At 44.5% G+C, this 25,905-nt stretch overlaps 1 protein-coding gene across 2 annotated transcripts in view; it reads right to left on the bottom strand.

Moving 5' to 3' along the window:
* PAK3 (p21 (RAC1) activated kinase 3) overlaps positions 1 to 25,905 on the bottom strand; it is a 199,028-nt gene that overhangs the window by 166,138 nt on the left and 6,985 nt on the right. The window contains exon 2 of one of the 2 annotated variants that reach the window (XM_073641130.1): positions 17,923 to 18,020. The exons of the other annotated variant lie outside the window; for it this stretch is intronic. The gene's annotated coding sequence lies outside the window, so the exon portion shown is untranslated. The remainder of the gene's footprint in view (positions 1 to 17,922; positions 18,021 to 25,905) is intronic. 2 annotated transcript variants of the gene reach the window in all.

Here is a 25,905-nt window from a genome sequence, read left to right as displayed (position 1 = left end):
GTATCCGCATGGTGTTACAAAGGTCCGGACATTTGTGTTAAAAATCGCTGATTGGTCGCTGGCGCTGCCCGCGACCAATCACCGATTTGGCCGCCACATTTAAATATCGGCCACGACCAATCACTTGGCTCCACATTTAAACACCGCTGTGCTGATTGGTCGCGGACGCTATTTAAATGTTGCGCCCAAATCGGTGATTGGTTGCGGTCTTGGCCCGTGACCAATCACTGATCTTGCCGCAAAAGTTAAACACTACTGTGCTGATTGGTCGCGGACGCTGCCCGCGACCAATCACCGATTTGGGCGAAAAATTTAAATATCGGCCGCGACCAATCACCGATCTTGGCTCCACATTTAAACACCGCTGTACTGATTGGTCGCGGACGCTATTTAAATGTGGCGCCAAAATTGGTGATTGGTCGCGGCCGATATTTAAATTTGGCGCCAAAATCGGTGATTGGTCGCGGGCAGCGCCAGCGACCAATCAGCGATTTTTAACACAAATGTCCGGACCTTTGTAACACTATGCGGATACTGTGGGGAAATCAGCGGCTAGCGTGTTAAGGGAGGACCGGGGAGCGGCGCCGCCGGTCGGGATGCTTCTGCTGCGAGCAGCCGCTCATCTCCCAGCTGCTCGCAGCGGAAGTACCCGCACAGGCAGCGCCGCTCCCCGGTCCTCACTAATACGACGCTGATTGGTTGCGGCCGCCGGCCCCGATCAATCATCGATATGGGCGGCAAATTTAAACCCCGCTCTGCTCATTGGTCGCTACCGCCAGCCGCGACCAATCAGCGATTTTGGCGCAAAATTTAAACCTCGCTCTGCTCATTGGTCGCGGTTAACGGTCATGAATAACCACCATTATTGGCGCCAAATTTAAATACCGCTCTGCTGATGGGTCGCGACCACCGGCCGCAAACAATCAGCATTATTGCCGCCAAATTTAAACCCCGCTCTGCTGATTAGTCGCGACCACCGGCCGCAAACAATCAGCATTATTGCCGCCAAATTTAAACCCCGCTCTGCTGATTAGTCGCGACCGCCGGCCGTGACCAATCTGCGATATAGGCGCCAAATTTTAACACCGCTTTGCTGATTGGTCACGGTTGCCGGCCTCGACAAATCAGCGATTTTGGCGCCAAATGTAAACACCGCTCTGCTGCTTGCGTCCGGTCGGCTGCATACCTATTCTAGAATACCCGATGCGTTAGAATCGGGCCACCATCTAGTTTCATAATATAAAGCTGAACATATACAAGCCACAACTGGATGGCCATAAACGACGAGAGGTCCCAGTTTTACCAAGACACCTAATCTCTAATATCTCTGTTTATACATCAGGAGATTGGTGGAAGTACAAAAACGAGGGTCTACTAAAATGCTAGAATAAAGGGTCTGTGGCTCAGTGACTTTAGGAGAGAGCTACAACATTTTCCAAACCATCTCATCATAATGAATATGGAGTGCACAAACAAATTTGTATGAATAATCACCAATATAGCACCTGTATTCAAGAAAGGTATAAACGAGACATAAACACATACCACATACCGTATTATCTAAAAACACATAAATGCAGACAAGAGAGGCACAATGACCCAATCGTTAATAATGTGCATCAGTAATGTCACTTGGATCCTACACAAAGGATTTATTATGCTTGCTTAGGTCATGTTCACACAGCAGTATTTTGCTCGGTATTTTACACCCGTATTTGTAAGCCAAAACCAGGAGTGGGTCAAAAATACAGAAGTGGTAACGTGTTTCTATTATACTTCTTGTCGGATTGTTCCTCTTCTGTTTTTCTTTTACAATTACTGATGTGTCAATGAGGGTGTATATAGAATCATCAATCTCCACAGCAAATGGGAGGAAACCCTTGCAAACACAGTGAGAACATACAAACATCTTGCAGATGTTGTCCTGGGTGGGATTTGAACCAAGGACCCCAGCGCTGCAAAGCAACAGATATTGATTACTGTGGCTCAGAGGTTAAGAGACTCCTGTTTAAGAATTGATGTTTAAATAAAAGATGGAACTTTTTTTTTTCTTATTAAGTATCAAGATATACAACAAAGGTAAAGCATGCAAAGAAAGTCAAAAAGTGCATGCCAGTATACCATAACCAGGGGCTCCACCGTCCGGTCATATGGTTGAGATAATCCCCAAGTGTCGGTGGTTTACCAGCTCCCTCAGCTGGGAGACCTTATCAGGAGTCACGGCCAGGTGGTGATACATCTTTGTCTTTTAAGTGTTTTTACATAATGTGAAGCATCTGTTTTTTGTTTCTATATTTCACGAATAAACTTTGCAATATTAGTAATTAGAGAGAATTTTTTGGATGTTGTTCTGCAACCGAAACGTTATTTTTTCATTGCCATTACACGTTCTCCTCCATTGTCTTGTAATTGCAGCCTTCCTCACACTGCGCAGCTCTCCTGTTCTTACAGTGGCTGCTGATGGAAAAGCAACTGATCACACCTGTCCGTCAGTCTCCTCCAAATAAGTGGACATGGGAAAGCGGTTTTTCGATTGGAAAAGGCTGATTGACAGGTTTGATCACGTTTTCCTCCATCAGCAGCCACTTTAAGAACAGGAGCTCTATGAGGTCTGTGAGGATGGCGGCAGTAACAGGTGCAGGAGGAGGAGAACCTGTCAGTCCTTTGCACCACCCTTTTTTTTGCCACTGGATGAAGAATATTCAGGACATGCTGCCCTCTATAAGACTGGCAGAAAAGTCATTTGTGCTCTGTGGCCGTTTTCTCTCTTCCTCCAACAATGAATCGTGACAAAATCCTATCCCCCTCCGATTGGTCATAAACAATCTTTCCCACTGGTGTTATACACTCCAAACTGGATTACCGTTGTGGCTTCTGCGGCAATTACAATGTAACTTCCCGAAATCATGGTAAATGATAACACATGCTGGCTGGAAATACATATTTATTTATATTCTTCCCCATTATAAATCTGACTTGTTTTCCTGAAGCAGATGATTGTTGGCCATAAAAGTTGCACTGAGGTCATCAAACTGTCTGTGACACATTGCTGCTCGTAAATTATAATCATGTAATTATAACATTCATTTTATTATAAACATGTCCATAGCACATAAATGTTAACATCTGTCTAAACAGATCTTTTAATGGGGTTGTAGAATTTCCGCTGCTTCTGCCTTTGAAGCCAAAAGAGACAACTTGGTTTCCCTTGGATGTGTATGAAACAGGTACTTGGTACAGTCACAAGGAAGATATCCAACAATTTCAAAACTGCAGCCACCTTTACACATTTTTTATAGAATGCTCTAAAGTATAAAAAAAATCACAAATTAAAGGGTTTTGGTTATAAATGGCCTATTTTTTGTATTTAAAGCTCCTATGCAGAACTATGTATCTCCAAGGAAACAGACTACAGTCAAGCCCAGTGTAGTCTGAACCCGATCTTCAATCTGTCTCCAACTTCTTGCTAATCTACCGAATGTTGCAAGGACAGATTAGAGGAAGCTTGACCGCAGCATCAATCTACAGAGTCTGTTTGTAGTATGTTACCATGGAGAGGTTTTATTTCTGCAACTCCAATGCAGAATGATGCTATGGGTCATTTATAAAAAACAGCTTAATTTTTCACTTTAGATGCATAAGGAAAATAGAAAAAATAATATGTATATTATAAAGGTGGAAACGCCTATAAGAACAGGGTCCTAATGCCTGAACACAGTGTGGCTAAACTTTGACATTAAAGTTTTGTATGTTTTCAAAGACACCATATTACCAGGACAGGATTAATAATATACTTCACTTTAAGCAACAAATCAAAATACCTGCTTGGGAATATTCATTGAGGGATTTTCTCTTGTCCAGTCGTAATTGAAAACATAATTAGGAGCGCAGCTTAATTTACATACTAGCAGCTGTCTATGTCTATGATGTGTTTGTATGTACTGTGCTGAGCAGCAGGACTGGTGGAAGAGCGCACTAAACAAGCCTACATTATAAGATTCTCAGCACAGGAACATTTATTTATTTATTTTCTTAACACATCCAATTGTGGAAATTTTTATTCCAAAATCTATTGATTAAATTGTACTTTGTTCTTGGGAAAACCTCTTTAAAAAGGTTCTATTCACATCTAGTTTGAAGCCTAAATGGGCATTTATGCCAAACATCATACATAGCTCTATTTATCCAGAAAAGTCTAACCAGTGTCCTTTTTCCCTCCATAGGGCAGGTATACCATATTTTGATGGTATAGAATAGTGCTAGTACATACACAAATTAATAAAATGGATAAATATGGCATGGTAAATCAGCTTTGTTTGTTGTTTTTTTTTTGTTTATTTTTAAAAAAAGCCCCAGTGGTTTTTTTTTTTTTTTATAGCACCGCTGGAGTGGTGCTTTAAATGTAAGTCACCTGCCCCCCCAATCTCATACTCACCTGCCACCGCCTTCATCCGTTTCCAGCGCCAATTTGATCAGTCTCTAGCGAAAAGTGACCTGCTGACAGCTCCAGTGCTTCATTGTTCAGCTCCAGTGTTTTCACTAGTCTATGAGAGCTCGTTCTGGCCCTGCTCTGGCTCTCATGGACTTGCATTGAGAGCTTGTGACGTAACTTCTGTGTTAAGGGGACGTTTGCAAACAACTTTATTAATAATGGAAAGCAACCGAACCCGGGGTCCGTGATGCAGCCTGGAGGACTGCGGCTGAACACCTTCCGGGTAAGAAGGTAAAACAACCAACATAACAATCCCTTCCATATTACTGCACACCGGAACGGGAATAGGAATTCGCACTATCTCCGTTAACTGCACGAGAGATGTGCGACAAATAATGTATCTGTAGCCCTGTTTACTGCACAGGGACCACGCAGCAGGCGCTAGGATGTGTGTGTGGTTCACGCCGGCATATACGTGCTCCCAGCCGGCGTGCTACCGGACTGAGGAGTATCTCTCCACGTGGCTAACAGGCGGTGCCGGAAATATGGAGTCTGCAGTCTGCTCGGGGTGTATAGCGACCTCCTTGACGGAGCCAGACTGTCAGATGAAGCTACCTGCCTCCCTCCATCTAAGGCTGCCTATCCCCCGCTAAACCTGCCTGTCAGAAGCTATAACAGCAATAGCACACGTGGAGCCCAAACGACCAAGCGTCCACACAATAACATCATCACAACTCAATGATCAGAGCGCGCCGCCATGTTTGTGGGCAGGCTAAAGATTAAGCCCTGCCCACCGTCGCATTATTGGTGACGTCACCCGCGACCAATCAGGTGGTGGCAGGTCATCGGTTCAGCTGACTTCCAAACCACCAATCACGGTCTGCCATGTCAGGGGCATGCTCAGTGCAGTGAAACCTGGACTTAGGCTGTAGCAGCCCTGTTTCCCTCCGCAACCTATCCTTCATGTTGCTAGGAACAAAGACCCGAGAGACAACTTGTACATCTCGTGCACCAGCTAGGTGTTGGGACTGATGATGATGCTGAGCAGCATCAGCCCTGGCTGGACCAGAATGGGAGACCACAGAATCCACTGATGGTTTTAAACCCATTTCACATCCAGAAAACGCCCGATGCCTAACATTCTGGCTTCCGGCCAGTCAGAAGCTACTGTCACAAGATGGAGCAGGGGTACCAAAGCAACACAGAAAAACCTGTGAAGACGCCAGAGGGTGAGTATATGACCAGGGGCGGGGAACATAGATTTGAAGCGCCACTCCTGAAAAAAAAAGCTGGAGTGGTGCTTAAAATAAAAGTGCAGCCGAGTAAGTTACCCCACTGTATGGATACAGAGTGGGATACACTGCAGTCAGAGTTAGATGTCAGGAAACCTCCTGACATCGGCTATAAGCATGATATGAACAGGTCTTAGAAGACAGAGCCTGAAACCCACCTGCCCCACAGGACACCTAAAGAGAAGAGACAACATTCAATTGAATACTCTGGAGTGCTCAGTTTGAATGCAGCAAATCCGTCCATTGTCTACTGGACTGACAGAGCATTCAGGCTGCATTTATCCCCATCAGTCCCATGAAGGATTATTGTGTGGACAATGTTCCATGCGCACCTCTACTCCATTAAAATAGGGGACTCTAAGGAGTGATCAGACACTTATTAACTAGCGGTTAGATAATTATAGTCTAATCTATTTAACTGATGTGCGTTTTGTTTTTTTTTATTGTCTTTATCACACACACACACACACACACACACACACACACACACACACACACACGGTGTTCGATCACATTTAAATTGCAGAAGTATTAGCACGAATACACTGCTCAAAAAAATAAAGGGAACACTTAAACAACAGAATATACGGTAACTCCAAATAAATCAAACTTCTGTGAAATCAAACTGTCCACTTAGGAAGCAACACTGATTGACAATCAATTTCACATGCTGTTGTGCAAATGGAATAGACAATAGATGGAAATTATTGGCACTTATCAAGACACCCTCAATAAAGGAGTGGTTCTGCAGGTGGGGACCACATACCACATCTCAGTACCAATGCTTTCTGGCTGATGTTTTGGTCACTTTTGAATGTTGGTTGTGCTTTCACACTCATGGTAGCATGAGATGGACTCTACAACCCACAGAAGTTGCTCAGGTAGTGCAGCTCATCCAGGATGGCACATCAATGCGAGCTGTGGCAAGAAGGTTTGCTGTGTCTGTCAGCGTAGAGTCCAGAGGCTGGAGGCGGTAATGGTGTGGGGTGGCATTTCTTAGGAGGGCCGCACAGACCTCCATGTGCTCTCCAGAGGTAGCCTGACTGCCATTAGGTACAGAGATGAGATCCTCAGACCCCTTGTGAGACCATATGCTGGTGCGGTTGGTCCTGGATTCCTCCTAATGCAGGACAATGCCAGACGACATGTGGCTGGAGTGTGTCAGCAGTTCCTGCAAGATGAAGGCATTGAAGCTATGGACTGGCCCGCCCGTTCCCCAGACCTGAATCCGATTGAGCACATCTTGGACATCATGTCTGGCTCCATCCACCAACGTCACGTTGCACCACAGACTGTCCAGGAGTTGGTGGAAGCTTTAGTCCAGGTCTGGGAGGAGATCCCACAGGAGACCATCCGCAACCTCATCAGGAGCATGCCCAGGCGTTGTATGGAGGTCATACAGGCACATGGAGGCCACACACAATACTGAGCCTCATTTTGACTTGTTTTAAGGACATTACATCAAAGTTGGATCAGCCTGTAGTGTGTTTTTCCACTTTAATTTTGGGGGTGACTCCAAATCCAGGCCTCCATTGGTTAATAAATTTGATTTCCATTGATGATTTTTGTGTGATTTTGTTGTCAGCACATTCAACTTTGTACAGAACAAAGTATTCAATGAGAATATTTCATTCATTCAGATCTAGGATGTGTTATTTGAGTGTTCCCTTTATTTTTTTGAGCAGTGTATATACATATAGCGAGTGTACGGGCACACTACAATATTAATTTAATTTAGGCTTCTATTGAATGGGGCACGTGCTAAAAGATCTGTCCTTGATATTTTTGTAACATGAAGGATAATATGCATCTCAGAGCGAGGCAGAAAAAAAAATGGAAAACGTACACTTTCCATACAGTAAATGTAAGTCATAAATAGGGCAGTAAACTTACTCAGCAACCCTCAAAGAAATGCTAAGATTTTCCAAAAACTGTCAGCACCCTTTTTAAAAAAATACCTGTCATTTCAGGTGACTTTTCGGAATAAGATGCATTGTGTGTGTACGCGATGAATACCTGGCCATTAAATGACTTGTGCCCTGCATTTTTCCTTTATCTCCCTAATTTTCAGTTGTCTCTAGGCTGGAGGGTGGATACTAGCTGCTATGATGACTCCCATACAAAGCACAGCTAATTCCATGTAGCACATGTTCAAAAGCCGCATCACGGAGGACATGCCTGTGTGTTTCTCTCTCATTCTGCTCCTCCCAAAATCTCCCCTCTAACCTCTCAGACTTTAATAGGTGGTTGCAATCTGATCTCTCAGTGATTTGTCAGTTTATTTTGTCCAAGAAGGATTTTAGCAGTTGTTCACAGCGAATAATATTGTTCAGGAGGCCAGGGGAAGGTAACGAAAAGGCTTATAAAAGGAGAAAGATTCTTATTTTTCTTTAGCGGAGTTAGTTATAGTCTACAGCTGGAACCTTATGGGACAAGAAAAAAAAAGAAAAATGTAATTCCTAGACAACCCCTTTAACTCCATTAACAATTCAGCTGCAAAATATCTTGTAGGGAGCAATTGGGGTAACAGATAACAGGACATTAGATATTTATTACAGTAAAATTCCAATTATCCATAGTCTGACTGCCAGGACTTTTGAGTTATATTTGTTGGGTGGAGGATTAACATAATCAAATGCATATGTAGAGCAAAAATGACAAAGTCTGAAGCTTGGATACATCAGGTATGAGGCTGCTCAGCCGCAGAAACATACAGGTCGTGACTGTACAGACTGCGGAGATGACCTGAGTAAATAATATTAAAGCACCAAATCTGATCAACCACCAAAATCCAATAATCTGCGGCCGCGCTGGTCCCATGAACGTTGGATTACCATAGTTTGTGCTGACTAGGCTTTTCATTCATTGCTTATAAGCAAAATATTACTTTAAAAAAAATGTTTTGCATGATGAACTTTTGTAGTCCTGCCCTAGCGGATGTCTGTAATAAATGCAGGAGACATTAAAGAAGTCGGCAGCATCCAGTTAATCACAGGGTGATATGAGATACGCAGCAGGCATTATCCCTTATCACGGGTGATGGATGAAGAGGGTTTAATCTGGTGTCGCCCAGTAATAAAAGGCATGAAGGATCAAGGACGTCACTCTTCTGGGCAAAAGCCAAGCAGATGGTACAGTGCAGAAAATCGGCAGCCTCCATGAGCTTACACGTATAATTAGTCTACTCGCATTCCAAATAACCAGTTGGGTTTACAGTATTTCATCACAACATCTGAGAGGTCTCAGCACCAAACACAGCCCTCTCTCCGAGCAGAAAGCCTGCCATGCCGCATACTCCAGTCCTCATAAACTCTTCTATGCCAGTGAGAGCTACATGGCAGGAAAGAGGCTAAAGCCCATGTTCAGAATACACAACCAGGGCGGCATCGGGAAAGGGCATCAAAAATATCTATGCATTTATGCGTCTAATGATGCACGTCAAATAGCAAAAGACAGTAAATGCACAACACATACAAATTAGGAAATACTATGCACAGCATAAAGATCATTTTAACCCTATAGTCTCAACTCAGCCCGAGACTTAAAGTAGCATTTTAGTTTTCTAGTGGAATTTTCCAAACTAGGTTAAAATGGCACAATAGATTATATTTCGATAAGCCTGACTCATCGATTAAAAAAGGGTACCTGTCATCTCAGGTCACTAGAGATGAGCGAATTGCTTTGAGCAGCCCCTGTCCACAGTCCAGGTCAGGAGCTGTGCGAATTTCCCTACCTTCCAGGGTGCCAAGATTTTATGATTATCCGGGATGGCGGGAAGTCACCTGTGCGCAGATGACAACATGCCAGACCAGCAAATCAAATGCTATCCCAGGTAGCCCGGAAGCTCAAGAAACTCACACAGCTCCTGACCTAGACCATGGACTAGTGATCCGTTCATCTCTACAGGTGACTGTTCAAAATAAGCTGTTGTGTCTGAGGGCATGCTGAACACTATTCATGGAAATTAGATGACTTCTATCCCACATTTTACCAGTTTTCCTCTTTGCATGCTTCAATTTTCAGTTGTCTCTGAGCCAGTGGGTAGAGACTAACTGGTATTTTCTCTTTCTCACACACTATATACAGTGCCTACAAGTAGTATTCAACCCCCTGCAGATTTAGCTGGTTTGATAAGATGCAAATAAGTTAGAGCCTTCAAACAGCAAACGAGAGTAGGTTTTATGAACAGAAGCATAAATCTTACAAACCAAAAAGTTATGTTGCTCAGTTGAATTTTAATAAATTTTAAACATAAAAGTGTGGGTCAATTATTATACAACCCCTATGTTTAATATTTTGTGGAATAACCCTTGTTTGCAATTACAGCTAATAATCGTCTTTTATAAGACCTGATCAGGCCGGCACAGGTCTGTGGAGTTATCTTGGCCCACTCCTCCATGCAGATCTTCTCCAAGTTATCTAGGTTCTTTGGGTGTCTCATGTGGACTTTATTCTTGAGCTCCTTCCACAAGTTTTCAATTGGGTTAAGGTCAGGAGACTGACTAGGCCACTCCAACACCTTGACTTTTTCCCTCTTGAACCAGGCCTTGGTTTTCTTGGCTGTGTGCTTTGGGTCGTTGTCTTGTTGGAAGATGAAATTACGACCCATCTTAAGATCCTTGATGGAGGAGCGGAGGTTCTTGGCCAAAATCTCCAGGTAGGCCGTGCTATCCATCTTCCCATGGATGCAGACCAGATGGCCAGGCCCCTTGGCTGAGAAACAGCCCCACAGCATAATGCTGCCACCACCATGCTTGACTGTAGGGATGGTATTCTTGGGGTCGTATGCAGTGCCATCCAGTCTCCAAACGTCACGTGTGTGGTTGGCACCAAAGATCTCGATCTTGGTCTCATCAGACCATAGAACCTTGAACCAGTCTGTCTCAGAGTCCTCCAAGTGATCATGAGCAAACTGTAGACGAGCCTTGACATGACGCTTTGAAAGTAAAAGTACCTTACGGGCTCGTCTGGAACGGAGACCATTGCGGTGGAGTACGTTACTTATGGTATTGACTGAAACCAATGTCCCCACTGCCAAGAGATCTTCCCGGAGCTCCTTCCTTGTTGTCCTTGGGTTAGCCTTGACTCTTCGGACAAGCCTGGCCTCGGCACGGGAGGACACTTTCAAAGGCTGTCCAGGCCGTGGAAGGCTTACAGTAGTTCCATAAGCCTTCCACTTACGGATGATGCTCCCAACAGTGTAGACAGGTAGGCCCAACTCCTTGGAAATGGTTTTGTACCCCTTGCCAGCCTTGTGACCCTCCACGATCTTGTCTCTGATGGCCTTGGAATGCTCCTTTGTCTTTCCCATGTTGACCATGTCTGAGTGCTGTTCACAAGTTTGGGGAGGGTCTTAAATTGTCAGAAAAGGCTGGCAAAAGAGATCTTTAATCCACACATGTGAAGCTCATTATTCTTGGTGCCTGAACTACTTCTTAATACTTTAGGGGGACCAAACAGAATTCTTGTGGTTTGAGGGGTTGAATAATAAATGACACTCTGAATTAACTTTTAACGTTTTAAAAAAAAACAAAAAAAAAAATCAAAACAATATTTGCTGCAGTGCATTTCCCACTTCCAGGCTGATCTACAGTACAAATGTCACAATGCCAAGTTAATTCCGCATGTGTCAACCAGCTAAATCTGCAGGGGGTTGAATACTACTTGTAGGCACTGTACATACTTTAGGGAATCCTGCCCTCCTCCTATCTCCAGAAACAACAGGGACCCCAACAGCCAGACATCCTATAATCATGTCAGTGCCGTATACTTCATGGAGGAATTGAATGAGGTGGAATTAAAGATACAGTAATACCTTTATAGGAAACGACTGTCATTTTTAGTCATCGCAAAGATGACGTTTCGTAGTCACAGAAAATTTTATTTCGAAAGTCGGCTCCTGTCACTGCTTTTTAGGGTTATGCGAGTGGTCAGCTATTCTGTACCCCTATAACAAGCACCACAGACAGCAAACATAACACTTTGGTAATTGATCAATAAATTTACAAAAAAATATTTATAATGTTTTATATGATATTTAAGTATCCAGGAAAACTGATCAGTGATAATACTCTATGCCCTTAATCAACTTCTCAAACTTTAAAGTCAACTACCTCAGCATTCTCCAGCTGCACTTTCAGGATCAATAAGTGAGCCTGCCGAGTGCTGGCAGCAAAATCGGTGATATCGCGAAAGGGCTGAATACATACGCAGTGCCCGAGTTTTCCAGGGTTTTATATCGTATACATTAAGATCAGATTTAGGCCTCATTCAGATGTCAGTAATTTTTTTATATATGCAAAAAAAAAAAAAACCCTCCTAGTGTCATCTGTGTTTTGGACCCTATTTTCAGTATGGTGTCAGTCTCTACCATCACATACAAAAGGAATAAATTCATTGAAAAGCTTCTTATATCCATTACAATATTAATCACGGACTGCAGACTGATGCCATCCATGTGCTGCCTGTGATCTTCATGAACCCATAGATTTGTATGGATAATTTTCATCTGACGCCAATAAAAAAAAAAAAAAAAAGTCGCCATGATTTTTTTTTTTCCCCTTCAGGAAACACTGTCTGTAAAGAAACACAGACATGTGAAGAGCAACCATTACTATAATGGGCACGTGAAAAAAAATACAGAACACATATGAGAAACGGACGTCTGTATGATGCCTAAGGAGGAGGACACACATGGCAAGACTAACATGGTCGCAATACGTCGCGGCACGCAGCTTCTCTGATTTTATAAAATAATTGTTAACTAGGAGAGCAATTTTGCTGGAAAAAAAAGCAGCATCACCCACAAAACCGCACGGCCTCTACAATCAGTGGCGTGTACATACAGCAGAGACCGCAGTTTTCTGGCAAAATCATGTACACAATAAATTTAATAGTCACAGTGAGTGCATACTTTTTGGGCCACATTACTGCCGCCCAATGTGTGGTCCTACACTTACTGTCAAACTTGTATGCTCATTTCCCTACCCGCACATGAGCTGTTCTACCCTGGAGCGCTATCATTTCCCCACCCGCACATGAGCTGTTCTACCCTGGAGTGCTATCATTTCTCTACCCGCACATGAGCTGTTCTACCCTGGAGTGCTATCATTTCTCTACCCGCACATGAGCTGTTCTACCCTGGAGCGCTATCATTTCCCCACCCGCACATGAGCTGTTCTACCCTGGAGTGCTATCATTTCTCTACCCGCACATGAGCTGTTCTACCCTGGAGTGCTATCATTTCTCTACCCGCACATGAGCTGTTCTACCCTGGAGCGCTATCATTTCCCCACCCGCACATGAGCTGTTCTACCCTGGAGTGCTATCATTTCTCTACCCGCACATGAGCTGTTCCACCCTGGAGTGCTATCATTTCCCCACCCGCACATGAGCTGTTCTACCCTGGAGTGCTATCATTTCTCTACCCGCACATGAGCTGTTCCACCCTGGAGTGCTATCATTTCCCCACCCGCACATGAGCTGTTCTACCCTGGAGTGCTATCATTTCCCCACCCGCACATGAGCTGTTCTACCCTGGAGCGCTATCATTTCCCTACCCGCACATGAGCTGTTCTACCCTGGAGTGCTATCATTTCTCTACCAGCACATGAGCTGTTCTACCCTGGAGCGCTATCATTTCTCTACCCGCACATGAGCTGTTCTACCCTGGAGCGCTATCATTTCTCTACCCGCACATGAGCTGTTCCACCCTGGAGTGCTATCATTTCTCTACCCGCACATGAGCTGTTCTACCCTGGAGCGCTATCATTTCTCTACCCGCACATGAGCTGTTCTACCCTGGAGTGCTATCATTTCTCTACCCGCACATGAGCTGTTCCACCCTGGAGCGCTATCATTTCTCTACCCGCACATGAGCTGTTCTACCCTGGAGTGCTATCATTTCTCTACCCGCACATGAGCTGTTCTACCCTGGAGTGCTATCATTTCCCCACCCGCACATGAGCTGTTCTACCCTGGAGTGCTATCATTTCTCTACCCGCACATGAGCTGTTCCACCCTGGAGCGCTATCATTTCTCTACCCGCACATGAGCTGTTCTACCCTGGAGTGCTATCATTTCTCTACCCGCACATGAGCTGTTCCACCCTGGAGCGCTATCATTTCTCTACCCGCACATGAGCTGTTCTACCCTGGAGTGCTATCATTTCTCTACCCGCACATGAGCTGTTCTACCCTGGAGTGCTATCATTTCTCTACCCGCACATGAGCTGTTCCACCCTGGAGCGCTATCATTTCTCTACCCGCACATGAGCTGTTCCACCCTGGAGCGCTAACCTATGACAAACAGACATTTTCAAGAAATGCCAATTAGTAGTATTACTTTCTCAATCTTCACCTTCCAATGTCTCCATGCCATAGCCGTAAGGATTATAGTTATAGCTATAAGACCAATGAGCAGCGAGTGCGTTGGATAAGAAATCTGCATCTTGATTCTTGGCTGAAGCAAACAGGACTGGCTCTGTTCCAAATACATTAACATTTTAAGGGGCTCTTTATATACAACATTTCATATCTTGTCCAAAGCGGAAACGTGAAGTCAATGCGGAGGCATGTTACCAAGCAGTAAAAAAAAAGTGCATTTTTTGCACTATATTTATAAAAATGACAGACTAAATTTCAAGTCAGAAAAGTGACTATACTCCCCTAGACCGCCCCCTGGTACTATGAGAAAAAAAAAATTGCAAGATGTCAGAGATGGCGGGGACCATATGATTTAGGCAAAATGTTACATTTACTCTACTTGTATGACATTATGTTATGAACCGATGGTCATCCTTAAAGGGAACCTGTCATCACGATTTAGTATGTTAAAATAAATGTATGGCCATAATGGACCTGATATACTGAATTAATTGATACCTGTAAGGAAGAAATCGGCAGCCTGGTTCTTGTTTAACTCACATTAGCAATTTTGGTGCAATATTCTTCGAACGTGAATTAAACAAGAAATCAGTATAATAGCACCATTATAGCCATACCTTTATTTTAACATACTAAATCGTGTTGACAGGTTCCCCTGAAAAAGGTGTTTTCCACTACTTTAATATTGGTAACCTATCCTTAAAGTTGGCCATAGATATCAGGGAGTATAATTTATTTATAATTAAGTCCAGGAAAATCCCATCAGGCCTCAGAACCAGTCTATGTGGCCATACGTCAGAACAATCGCACAGAAACGCAGTTTTGATTAAGCTAGTATTAAAACAGATTTACAGTTAGACAAACTGATATGAAGAAAAACAATTGTGACAGTTAGTGCGTAATTTCCACACATCTTTACTCTACAACATCTACAGAGAGTTACAATTGGAAAATCTTTTAAATCAGTGTCTCATTTTTAAGCCTGAATAATCAGTCGTCTGAACATGCCCTAGCATTTGTTGGAAGGACACCCCTTTACTTCTGTTAGGTTCCTGGTTTCTTCGACCTTCTGCAGCTGGATCCAAGAAGGATCTGGGTTACAGCAGATGTTCTGCAGTCAGAGGGATAAGATGGCAGAGATGTTAACTCTAGTTTATGCCAATTACTGTAAATCTGTTGGGATGCCGTTGGACCCTCTCTTCCAACTTTAGAGAAAAACTAGGTTTTTGTTTCTTTTTTTAATGGGTCAAATGTCTTTCTCATTGGTTTGTGAAAACCAAAATGTGTAAGGAGAATAAACCATGCTGCGATAGTTGTGTGAATGTAGTCTTAAAACAGAGGAAAAGCAGTTCGAGGTTTAGCCGTTTAATTGTATCTCCCGTCTCTCATTGGAGAGATGGTATAGTCAAACCATTTCACAGTTCTGCATGTAGAAACCATAAGCACGTTCTTTGCAATAGTTTTTAATATTTTACAAGTTTTTTCCTCTTCTGCCATTAGGGAGGTAAAAAGACTCCTTCCATGTGGATGAAGAGAACATGTCATGAACGGACAGAGTTAAGATTGCATGTTAGCCAAGCATTAGGGCGGACAATTACCACCATGTAAATAGTCCATATTATATTAGGCATCATGCATGCAGCGGATGATCCGGAAGGCCTGTCACTGATAAAGCAGACGCGCTTTCCATGCTCACGGCCTGCACTTTAGGGGCAGCAGATGGCAGCTGAGATACTGGTTCCAAATTAACATGAAAATACCAGGGAATGGAGCACAGATTGCCTATGAGCAGTGAATTCTTTTCATCGCCTCTGCTCTCCTCCTACCACTGAGTTGCTTTGTTGCCTAATGTGTTGCTTTCATTAGGTCTTCATTAGCAATGGCAAAAGCCATTTAGTAGGGTGCAGCCATCTCCATGAATCAGGAGCGTGTCAATAACACTCTTATTATGTTGCCAAACAAACGCACAATACCGCCAGAGGGCTACAAGAGGAACGCCAATCCGTACGCTCTGTTCACACCAGCAAATCTTTGCCACGGTATTCTATTCCATAGTGTGTAAAAGAAACTGTTATTCCTGTATATTCCTGTATATTCCTTGGGTTGGCATCAGGCAGCTACAGTTCTATCAGTTCTCACTTGTTTGCGGCGGACACAATAGTGTAATGTGCCTCGTTATTGTACCCAGAAAACAAACGGGGATCCCATTATGCCACAGGGTTTTCTTAAAATTGTAAAATCTGAACAAATACACATCCAAATAAGCATGCAACACTTGTGCTTTCTGCATCTAAAATCATTGGACTAATCCACAGAGGATAACTACACCATGTGTGAATCCCCGCTAAGGGTAAGCGCAGCCTTGATGGAAGTTCTTAAATCTGCGTAGACTCCACAAAGGAATACAACAGCAAATCTCATCACATGGTGTGGCCATTTTCTTCGTGGAATTTGACCTGTAGAGAAACTTTTATTGCGCAACATACTGTATCAATTTCTGTTAGCGATTTTTACCCCTGAATGTAACAGATGTGAAATCCAAAGTAAATCCGCAACAAAAACTGCAGGTGGATTTCCTTTGAAATTTGTGTGGGACATATCTGAAGCAAAATCTGAACCTACCATTCTAGTGCTGAAAGTTGTAGATTAGCTGCTGACAGCTCCCTGCAAATGCCGACCAATGACGTCCCAGATGTGAAAGACAAGTCCGGAGACGCTGCAGGCCATGGTAGCACGTTTAGGCCACGCAGCCTGCTCACAGTGCTACCAGCAACATGCGGCCTGATAAGGTCATATTGAAAAACAGCTCCCGGGACACTTTGAAGAAATGGCTGTATCACTGGTTCCATGAGAAAATCAGTGTAACGTCGAGCTATTATTCTACCTGGAATGAAGACTAGAAGGGTCTGTACATTATGCCATCCCACACCATAATCATGAGAGTAGGACCAGTGTAATGGTACCTTGTGAAGCCCTCTGTGGAGTCTCCAGACCAATCCCCGGCTATCACCGCGAACAAGAAAAAAGCGCCACTCATCACAGGAGAGGATAGACCTCCATCCCAGCTTCCATTGCTCCAGATGAGCTTCTGGTCTCTATCTAGAGACTACGTTCACATCGCCATTAAGAGAACTCCATGACATCACACCGGTCCTACTCACAGGATTATGCTGTGGGGTAGCATAATGTACAGTAGCCAGAACCCTTTATTCCAGGTACACTAGCATCTCGCCGTTACTTTGATTTGATCATGGAACCTGTGGTAAGGCTATTTCTCTAAAGTGTCCCAGAAGCTGTTTATTTCAACACGACACCAGGCTGCATGTTGTTGGTGCTACGATCAGCAGCCTATGTGGCCTAAACATGCTACCATGGTCTGCAGCGTCTCCAGACTTGTCTCCCATCGACCTCATCTGGAACGTCACTGAACAATTGTAAAGGGAGCTGCCAGCAGAGTATCTTGATTGTTTGCCCAAGTGCATTCAGAATGACAGAAAATTCCTCAAACTACCATTAGTAACCTCATTGATAGCTGTCGAGGCATGTAAATGCAGGGATTTCTGTACAGGCCTCATATACTCTATCCTGAAAAAAATCAAGATGTTTAGAAAATGTTGTTTCCATTTTTCATCATTTGCATATCATTAACATGTCTATCGATCCTGAGATTTCCATAATTCCACGATTTGACCTACTGTTGTAATTTCAATCTAACGAGCGTATAAGAGATAACCAGGCAGTCCCCGACTTATGTATGATCCCTAGTAACAAACATTTGATGTTATAAAACAAAACAAAAACCTAATATACTCACTTCACCGCCAACTGATTCTCTTCTTTCAGCTGTTGCGCGTAGAATCTAAAGTTGCATTCTTATGATGTGTAGTAAGCTCCACGGCCGAAAGTCCTTGCCTATAATGAGGAGATCAGAGATGCGGCGTGTGATGACAGAAAGAAGAGGACCAAACGAGGCGAGAATTCGGTAAATCAAAAACAACTCACCTCACTGCTGCCCAGTCCTCTTCTTTGCATTGTAGCACGCCGCATTTCCAATAGTTCGAGCTACGTCCAGGTCCTGGAGGTCACTGAGCGTCATAAGGTCACCTCCGAGGTCTGGATGGTCTTATAACCTTTACCGTTAACATGCTTGTCTATTATTTTCTTTCTAATCTCCTGAGACAGCTCTTTCCTTTGGACATGGGTTTCCCCACCTTGGTCACGTATATGCGCCCTTGTAGCATTCTAAATCCTATAAGGACATACGAGTTGCCCCCCTCCACTACCCTATTATGGAGTAATGTTCCCCATCTTTGGGCTCCTTCCTTGTATATATATGCCCCCCCCATCCTGAGCCAAAGCTGGTATATATGTCCTCAATCATGGTATATACAGTTATATGAAAAAGTTTGGGCACCCCTATTATTCTTAAGCTTAATGTTTTATAAAAATTGGTGTTTTTGCAACAGCTATTTCAGTTTGATATGTGTAAGAACTGTTGGACACAGTAATGTTTCTGCCTTGAAATGAGGTTTATTGTACTAACAGAAAATGTGCAATCTGCATTCAAACAAAATTTGACAGGTGCATAAGTATGGGCACCCTTATCATTTTCTTGTTTTAAATACTCCTACCTACTTTTTACTGACTTACTAAAGCACTTTTTTTGGTTTTGTAACCTCATTGAGCTTTGAACTTCATAGCCAGGTGTATGCAATCATGAGAAAAGCTACTTAAAGTGGCCACTTGCAAGTTGTTCTCCTGTTTAAATCTCCTCTGAAGAGTGGCATCATGGGCTCCTCAAAACAACTGTCAAATGATCTGAAAACAAAGATTATTCAACATAGTTGTTCAGGGGAAGGATACAAAAAGCTGTCTCAGAGATTTAACCTGTCAGTTTCCACTGTGAGGAACATAGTAAGGAAATGGAAGAACACAGGGACAGTTCTTGTTAAGGCCAGAAGTGGCAGGCCAAGAAAAACATCAGAAAGGCAGAGAAGAAGAATGGTGAGATCAGTCAAGGACAATCCTCAGACCACCTCCAGAGAGCTGCAGCATCAACTTGCTGCAGATGGTGTCACTGTGCATCGGTCAACTATACAACGCACTTTGCACAAGGAGAAGCTGTATGGGAGAGTGATGCGAAAGAAGCCGTTTCTGCAAGCACGCCACAAACAGAGTCGGCTGAGGTATGCAAAAGCACATTTGGAGAAGCAAATTTCTTTTTGGAAGAAGGTCCTGTGGACTGATGAAACCAAGATTGAGTTGTTTGGTCATACAAAAAGGCGTTATGCATGGCGGCAAAAAAACACAGCATTCCAAGAAAAACACTTGCTACCCCAGCTGTGTGGCCAATGCCGGCACCGGGAATCTTGTTAAAGTTGGGGGACGCATGGATTCCACTCATTATCAGCAGATTCTTGACAATAATGTTCAAGAATCAGTGATAAAGTTGAAGTTACGCAGGGGATGGATCTTTCAGCAAGACAATGATCCAAAACACCGCTCCAAATCTACTCAGGCATTCATGCAGAGGAACAATTACAATGTTCTGGAATGGCCATCCCAGTCCCCAGACCTGAATATCATTGAACATCTGTGGGATCATTTGAAGAGGGCTGTCCATGCTCGGCGACCATCAAACTTAATTGAACTGGAATTGTTTTGTAAAGAGGAATGGTCAAAAATACCTTCATCCAGGATCCAGGAACTCATTAAAAGCTACAGGAAGCGACTAGAGGCTGTTATTTTTGCAAAAGGAGGATCTACTAAAAATCCTATTGAGCATCTTTGGAAAGAGGTGAAACATGCCGTCTGGAAAAGGCAACCTTCAAAGACGGGACAACTGGAGCAGTTTGCTCATGAGGAGTGGGCCAAAATACCTGTCGAGAGGTGCAGAAGTCTCATTGACAGTTACAGGAATCGTTTGATTGCAGTGATTGCCTCAAAAGGTTGTTCAACAAAATATTAAGTTAAGAAGAACCATCATTTCTATTTCATGAGTTTAATTATTTTAAAAATTCTGTGGCAGCAGGGCTGAAAAGCAATGTCTGACTTTCATTTGTTCATTTTCATAGATTTTTAATTTATTACTTTTGTCAGATTCAAGTTATTTCTGTGACCATTGTGGGTTTTTCTTTCATTAAACGAGGGGTACCAACAATTTTGATCATGTGTGTACATGTTCCCCATCCTGCCGCTGTTCTTTAATGCAAAGAAAAAAATAAACAATTATACTCACCTACCTGCGCTCCCCCACCACGCAGCGTCCTCTTTTGATGCCGGCAGCTGACTTCAGCCTGCAAGCGACAGAAGCGCATGACGTCACATCCATGTGCCCCCAGTCACGTGCACGCCAACATTAGCTGCTGGCTTCTGATTGTCTGGCAATGTGTATTGCAGTGCACGGACCTGGCGGGTCTCTGTGCTGCAATACACTTCGGCCAAATGTGCGTTTGAGGATGCACATCCAGTTGACGTTTGCGTTGGCGGACCCCCTAATCTGCACAGGCCTGGTCGCGGTCTCTGAGACAGTGATAATAAGGCCCCTAACGCCAGGATATGTGGCACGCTTGCCGACGGAATAGAGAAGACCATCTGCTCACCAGTGGGGAGGTTTTATTTTTTCTTCCCATCCCTGTTTCAACATACATATCAGGGTTACAGACAAATCTCTATCCCGCTTGCTTACAAGACAGGAATACTATTTGCTCTCCATTCTTGAATCTCTTACTGCTGAATCTGCAAAGATCTGGAACAGAATGTACATTAGCAACGTGGCTACCTATTATGCCATAATACTAGGAACTGTATGTCACTTTAAGAGCCACTTGCAGATTTCTAGGTGCAATGGCTACCTGAGCTTACCCTCCGTAAGAGCATATGAGCAAGAAATATAAAAAACGTCTCCAAGACGAGAAGTGCGAGACGCAACACTTGAAATGGACAAGTTCTGCGACTAAGGGCTGTTTCGGATTTCTGTGATAATCGGTCCATGTTGAATCACAATGCATGGGTTGGCCGCACATCTCCTGGCCCGAGCGTGACAGCCTCATAGAAATATATCACGCTCGGGTCAGGAGATGTGCGGCCAACCCGTGCATTGTGATTCGACATCGGACAGATTATTATGGACATCTGAAACAACCCTAAGGCTTCATTAAGACGTCAGTGATTATTCTCTTATTACGTCCCCATATTTTGGTGCAGACCGCTCTGTCTGAAAAAAAAATAATAGCCACTTACTTGAACAGCCCCATAGATTATAATGGGTACAAGTTCTGTTTGTCAAGAACACATATAGAAATCCAGCACTGTTTAGCCTGTGTGGTTGCCTGGTCAGCCCAGTATACCATTGGGACTATGCAGATGATCAGGCTGTCCTTTTTTATGGGTTGACATGATGGATAACCTTCCCTATCTGATACCATAAACGCCATCATTAATCACAAAGAGCGTTATGCTACTAAAAATGTAATCAGCGCAGTCTGACAGATTTATTTATTGGCTGATGCCAAGGAGACGGCATCCATCCTTATAAATATGCAACATATTGATACAATGATGGACCAGCTGATAAACTGTTGCACAGGGCGGGCACTGTCCACACTGGGCACCATTACTTCTGGTTATAGTGGAAGAGATAACATCTGGTCAGTCTCAATACCACAATGTAAAGGCCCCGTCACACATAACGAGATCGCTAGCGAGATCGCTGATGAGTCACGGTTTGGTGACGCAATAGCGATCTTGCTAGCGATCTCGTTATGTCTGACAGGTAGCAATGATCAGGCCCCTGCTGTGAGATCGCTGATCGTTACAAAGCTTCCTGGACCATTCCTGGGTCGTTGCGCTCCCGCTGGGCAGTGTGCATCGCTGTATTTGACACCTTATCAACGACCTCGCTAGCGATTCAGAACTGAGACACATTGAGGTGCATAAATTGGACTTTTCTGCGTTCATCGTCCCTGATTGGTGGTCACTACTGCGTCATTGTTTTTTCAGATCCCACCAGCGTTCTCCGGCTGTGACTCCACTTTGAACAAATCAGACATCTTTAGCGAAGTAGGTATTGTTTGGGGTCTCAAATGAGTTTCCATTTTTAATTTATTTATAGGACATCTACCAATTATCTGCTATCATTGTGTAGCACCCCGAGGGTTCGGTTGCTACAGAGGTATTGCATCTCACCCAGATGTGCGATATCTCACTTCCAGGTAAGGATAGAGTGTGGCTCAGGACCCTAACACCCACATGCACTACACCACATTTCCGGGGGACAGCTCGACGGTGCTCCCATTAGTTATGCAGGCACGAGTGAGCATGTCCCTGGCTGGAGTGGGGGGAGGGAACACCTAGAGAAGGGAACCCGGTAGTGTGTGCGTGGGGGAAGTAGATCCTGGGTGCACTCTGTACAGGAGTATAAAGGGAGGCACCATCTTAGAAAGAAAGAGAGTTGAGAGAGGAGAAGACAGGGAGCAGAGCTGCTTTATGGGCTCTGCTCCACAGGCAGGCCCTGTCAGGAGGCCTGAGCCTGGAGGAGGAAGAGGAGCAGACTGGGCTCCAGAAAGGAAAGAGGGGACCCCAGGGGTGTGGACTGGCTGGAAGCCACCATACGCCCGCCGCTACCTGAGTAGGGGGGTCAGGTCAAGAAGATGGGAACCGGATCCCAAATTAGTGGAGGAGAGAAACTACCCTCAACTAAGAACTGGAGGCTGCGACATTACATGTGGAGCAGCCCCTCACCACACCCGCTAGAAAGGCACCACATAGGACCTGGGAAACGCAGGCCAACGTTTGCCCACCAAGAAGGTCCGAGGCAGCTGGACATAAGCGTGGTCACTAGTGGGGTTGAAGACCAGAAACAGGGGACATAAAGGGGGTCCTGCAAAGCACTCCGGAAAGACCTGGGAGTTGACCGAGCCCCTCGCCTGGTGAGCACAGCGCGACACAGGCGGCCACCTCTGCAGCGGTGGCCTGGAGCAGTAACCGAGTAACCGTGAGTAAAGACCCTGAACTGCACCACCAAGACTCCGAGTTGTCTTTGTTGCGCTCGTGTACCACCATCACCCCCATCATCTATCCGCGCTGCCCTGAGGCCATACCCCTCCCGTTGGGGGTTATACCACCACGCTGCACATCCTTATACACCTGGCCTCAGTGGACTGTTCTGCAGCGGCAGCTTCAAAGCCGCACTCAACGGGTGGCGTAGTCGATCACAGAAACAACAACTACCAAGACTGCCAGCCACTCAGTTTGACTCCCTGGGCACGGACCGGGTCACCGCCACGAGACTACTACCCCCATCTGATCCGGATCCGGGTAAGCTCCCCCGTGCGAAGCAGCAGGCCCAGGGGCGCGTCAATTGCTCTTCAGGGAGGGAGGGCTTGGCTTCAATAGCGATCTCGTTAGCGATCTCGTTATGTGTGACGGGGCACCAGGACCGTTAAAATACTGGCAGCAGTTGTCGCGGCAGGTCTTCGCATCATGGGTGTTTCTGCCATGTCCCACTGGTTGAAGGCCTGCAATTGCAGGATCGTTTGCACGCTATTCACCGAGCTCCACTTCCCCATTGGCTCGGTCCACAGAGTCCACAAAGCCAGGCGGACAGTACGTAATTGCATCACGTCGACAAAGAAAGTTTTGAAGCGTGCAACAGGCCAAAAGAACAGTCTATTGATTTAAGCTTCATGTTAATTGGCGTATGAAAAACTCTGAAGCGGTTGGCCACGACAGCGTGTCAGAAAACGTGCTGTGTGGGTGTGTGTGCACGAGACCCCTAAAATATCTGCCCATGCAAAAGCATATATATACAGATAGAAGCCAAGCCCTCCCTCCCTCCCTGAAGAGCAATGATAGCAGATAATTGGTAGATGTCCTATAAATGAATTAAAAATGGAAACTCATTTGAGACCCCAAACAATACCTACTTCGCTAAAGATGTCTGATTTGTTCAAAGTGGAGTCACAGCCGGAGAACGCTGGTGGGATCTGAAAAAACAATGACGCAGTAGTGACCACCAATCAGGGACGATGAACGCAGAAAAGTCCAATTTATGCACCTCAATGTGTCTCAGTTCTGAATCGCTAGCGAGGTCGTTGATAAGGTGTCAAATACAGCGATGCACACTGCCCAGCGGGAGCGCAACGACCCAGGAATGGTCCAGGAAGCTTTGTAACGATCAGCGATCTCACAGCAGGGGCCTGATCGTTGCTACCTGTCAGACATAACGAGATCGCTAGCGAGATCGCTATTGCGTCACCAAACCGTGACTCATCAGCGATCTCGCTAGCGATCTCGTTATGTGTGACGGGGCCTTAACACTTCGAATAAAACAATGGGAAACAGTTCATTGTACGACTGACAAAAGGCTTTAACCACTGTGTGACCAGAGTGTTTCAGACCCACATGACCAGGCACTTAATTAAAACGTTGATTGCGCATTATTTCATAAAACAATAGTACACATGAAAAATAAGAGTCTTTGTAAGATACAGGTGCATCTCACTAAATTAGAATATCATCCAAAAGTTTATTTCAGTACAAAAAGTGAAACTCATATTATATAAAGTCATTACAAACAGAGTGATCTATTTCATGTGTTTATTTCTGTTAATGTTGATGATTATGGCTTACAGGCAATGCAAACACAAAAGTCATTATCTCAGTAAATTATAATAATCAACAAAAAACATCTGCAAAGGCTTCCTAAGCATTTAAAAAGGTCCCTTAGGCTATGTGCCCACGATGCAGAAATGCTCAGGATTTTTCCTGAGCGTTTCTGCATCTCCCTGGCAGAAAAACCGCATGCGGATTGTACATGCGGATTGTACATGTGGATTGTACATGCGTTTTTCCTGTCAGGGACATGCGGATGTGAAGCGGTCTTCACTTGCATTTCCGCATGCGGGTTGTCAATCGCTTTCCAAGCGATTTTAGCATCACTTGAAAAGTGCTTGTCAACTTAGTCACATTATATAAATCCATGCAAACGGCATGGATTTATATAGTGTGACCTTAAAGAATGTTTAAAAATAAAAAAAATAAATCTATACTTACCTTCTGATGGCCCCCGGAGTCTTGCTTCGCTCCGTCCTCCCTTGCCGGCAGCTCGCGGTACACTACACTGAAGGACCTGCCGTCACATGATTATGACATCAGCGCAGGTCCTTCAGTCCACCGCGATCTGCCGGCAAGTGAAGACCAGCACACCCGGGGCCATCAGAAGGTAAATATAATATTTATTTTTTATTTTATTCTTTTTTTACAGGTTCTATGGTACCCGGGTAAGGAGGAGAGTCTCCTGTCCTCTAGACCTGGGTACCATCCGCACATTGAAACGCATGGATTCCGCATCTACAGATACAGTGATGCGGAATCCAAGCGATTCAATGCAAGTCAATGGCAGCGAAAACGCAGTGCTTCCGCAAAATAATTGGTAGTGCAGCGTTTTTTTTCCGCAATGATAACCCGCAGCGGAAATTTCCGCAGCATGTGCACAGCATATGCGGATTATCATTGGGGAACATGGCAGGCCTTCTACCATGCATTTTTTAAGCGTTTCTGCAGCGTTTTTGCCACTGCGGAAACGCTTCAAAAACGCATCGTGGGCACACAGCCTTAGTCTGCTTCAGTAGGCTCCACAATCATCGGGAAGACTGCTGACTTGACAGATGTCCAGAAGGTAGTCATTGACACACTCCACAAGGTTCCAGAGGTCCAATTTTCATTTGGAAATCAAGGTCCCAGAGTCTGGAGGAAGAGTGGAGAGGCCACAATCCAAGCTGCTTGAGGTCTAGTG

This window comes from Phyllobates terribilis, unplaced genomic scaffold (assembly GCF_046119375.1).
Source record: "Phyllobates terribilis strain yellow unplaced genomic scaffold, ASM4611937v1 Scaffold_7__3_contigs__length_470593459, whole genome shotgun sequence".
Taxonomy (NCBI): domain Eukaryota; kingdom Metazoa; phylum Chordata; class Amphibia; order Anura; family Dendrobatidae; genus Phyllobates; species Phyllobates terribilis.
Note: the sequence above shows the minus strand (reverse complement) of the source record. Positions and strands in the feature narration are given on the sequence as shown.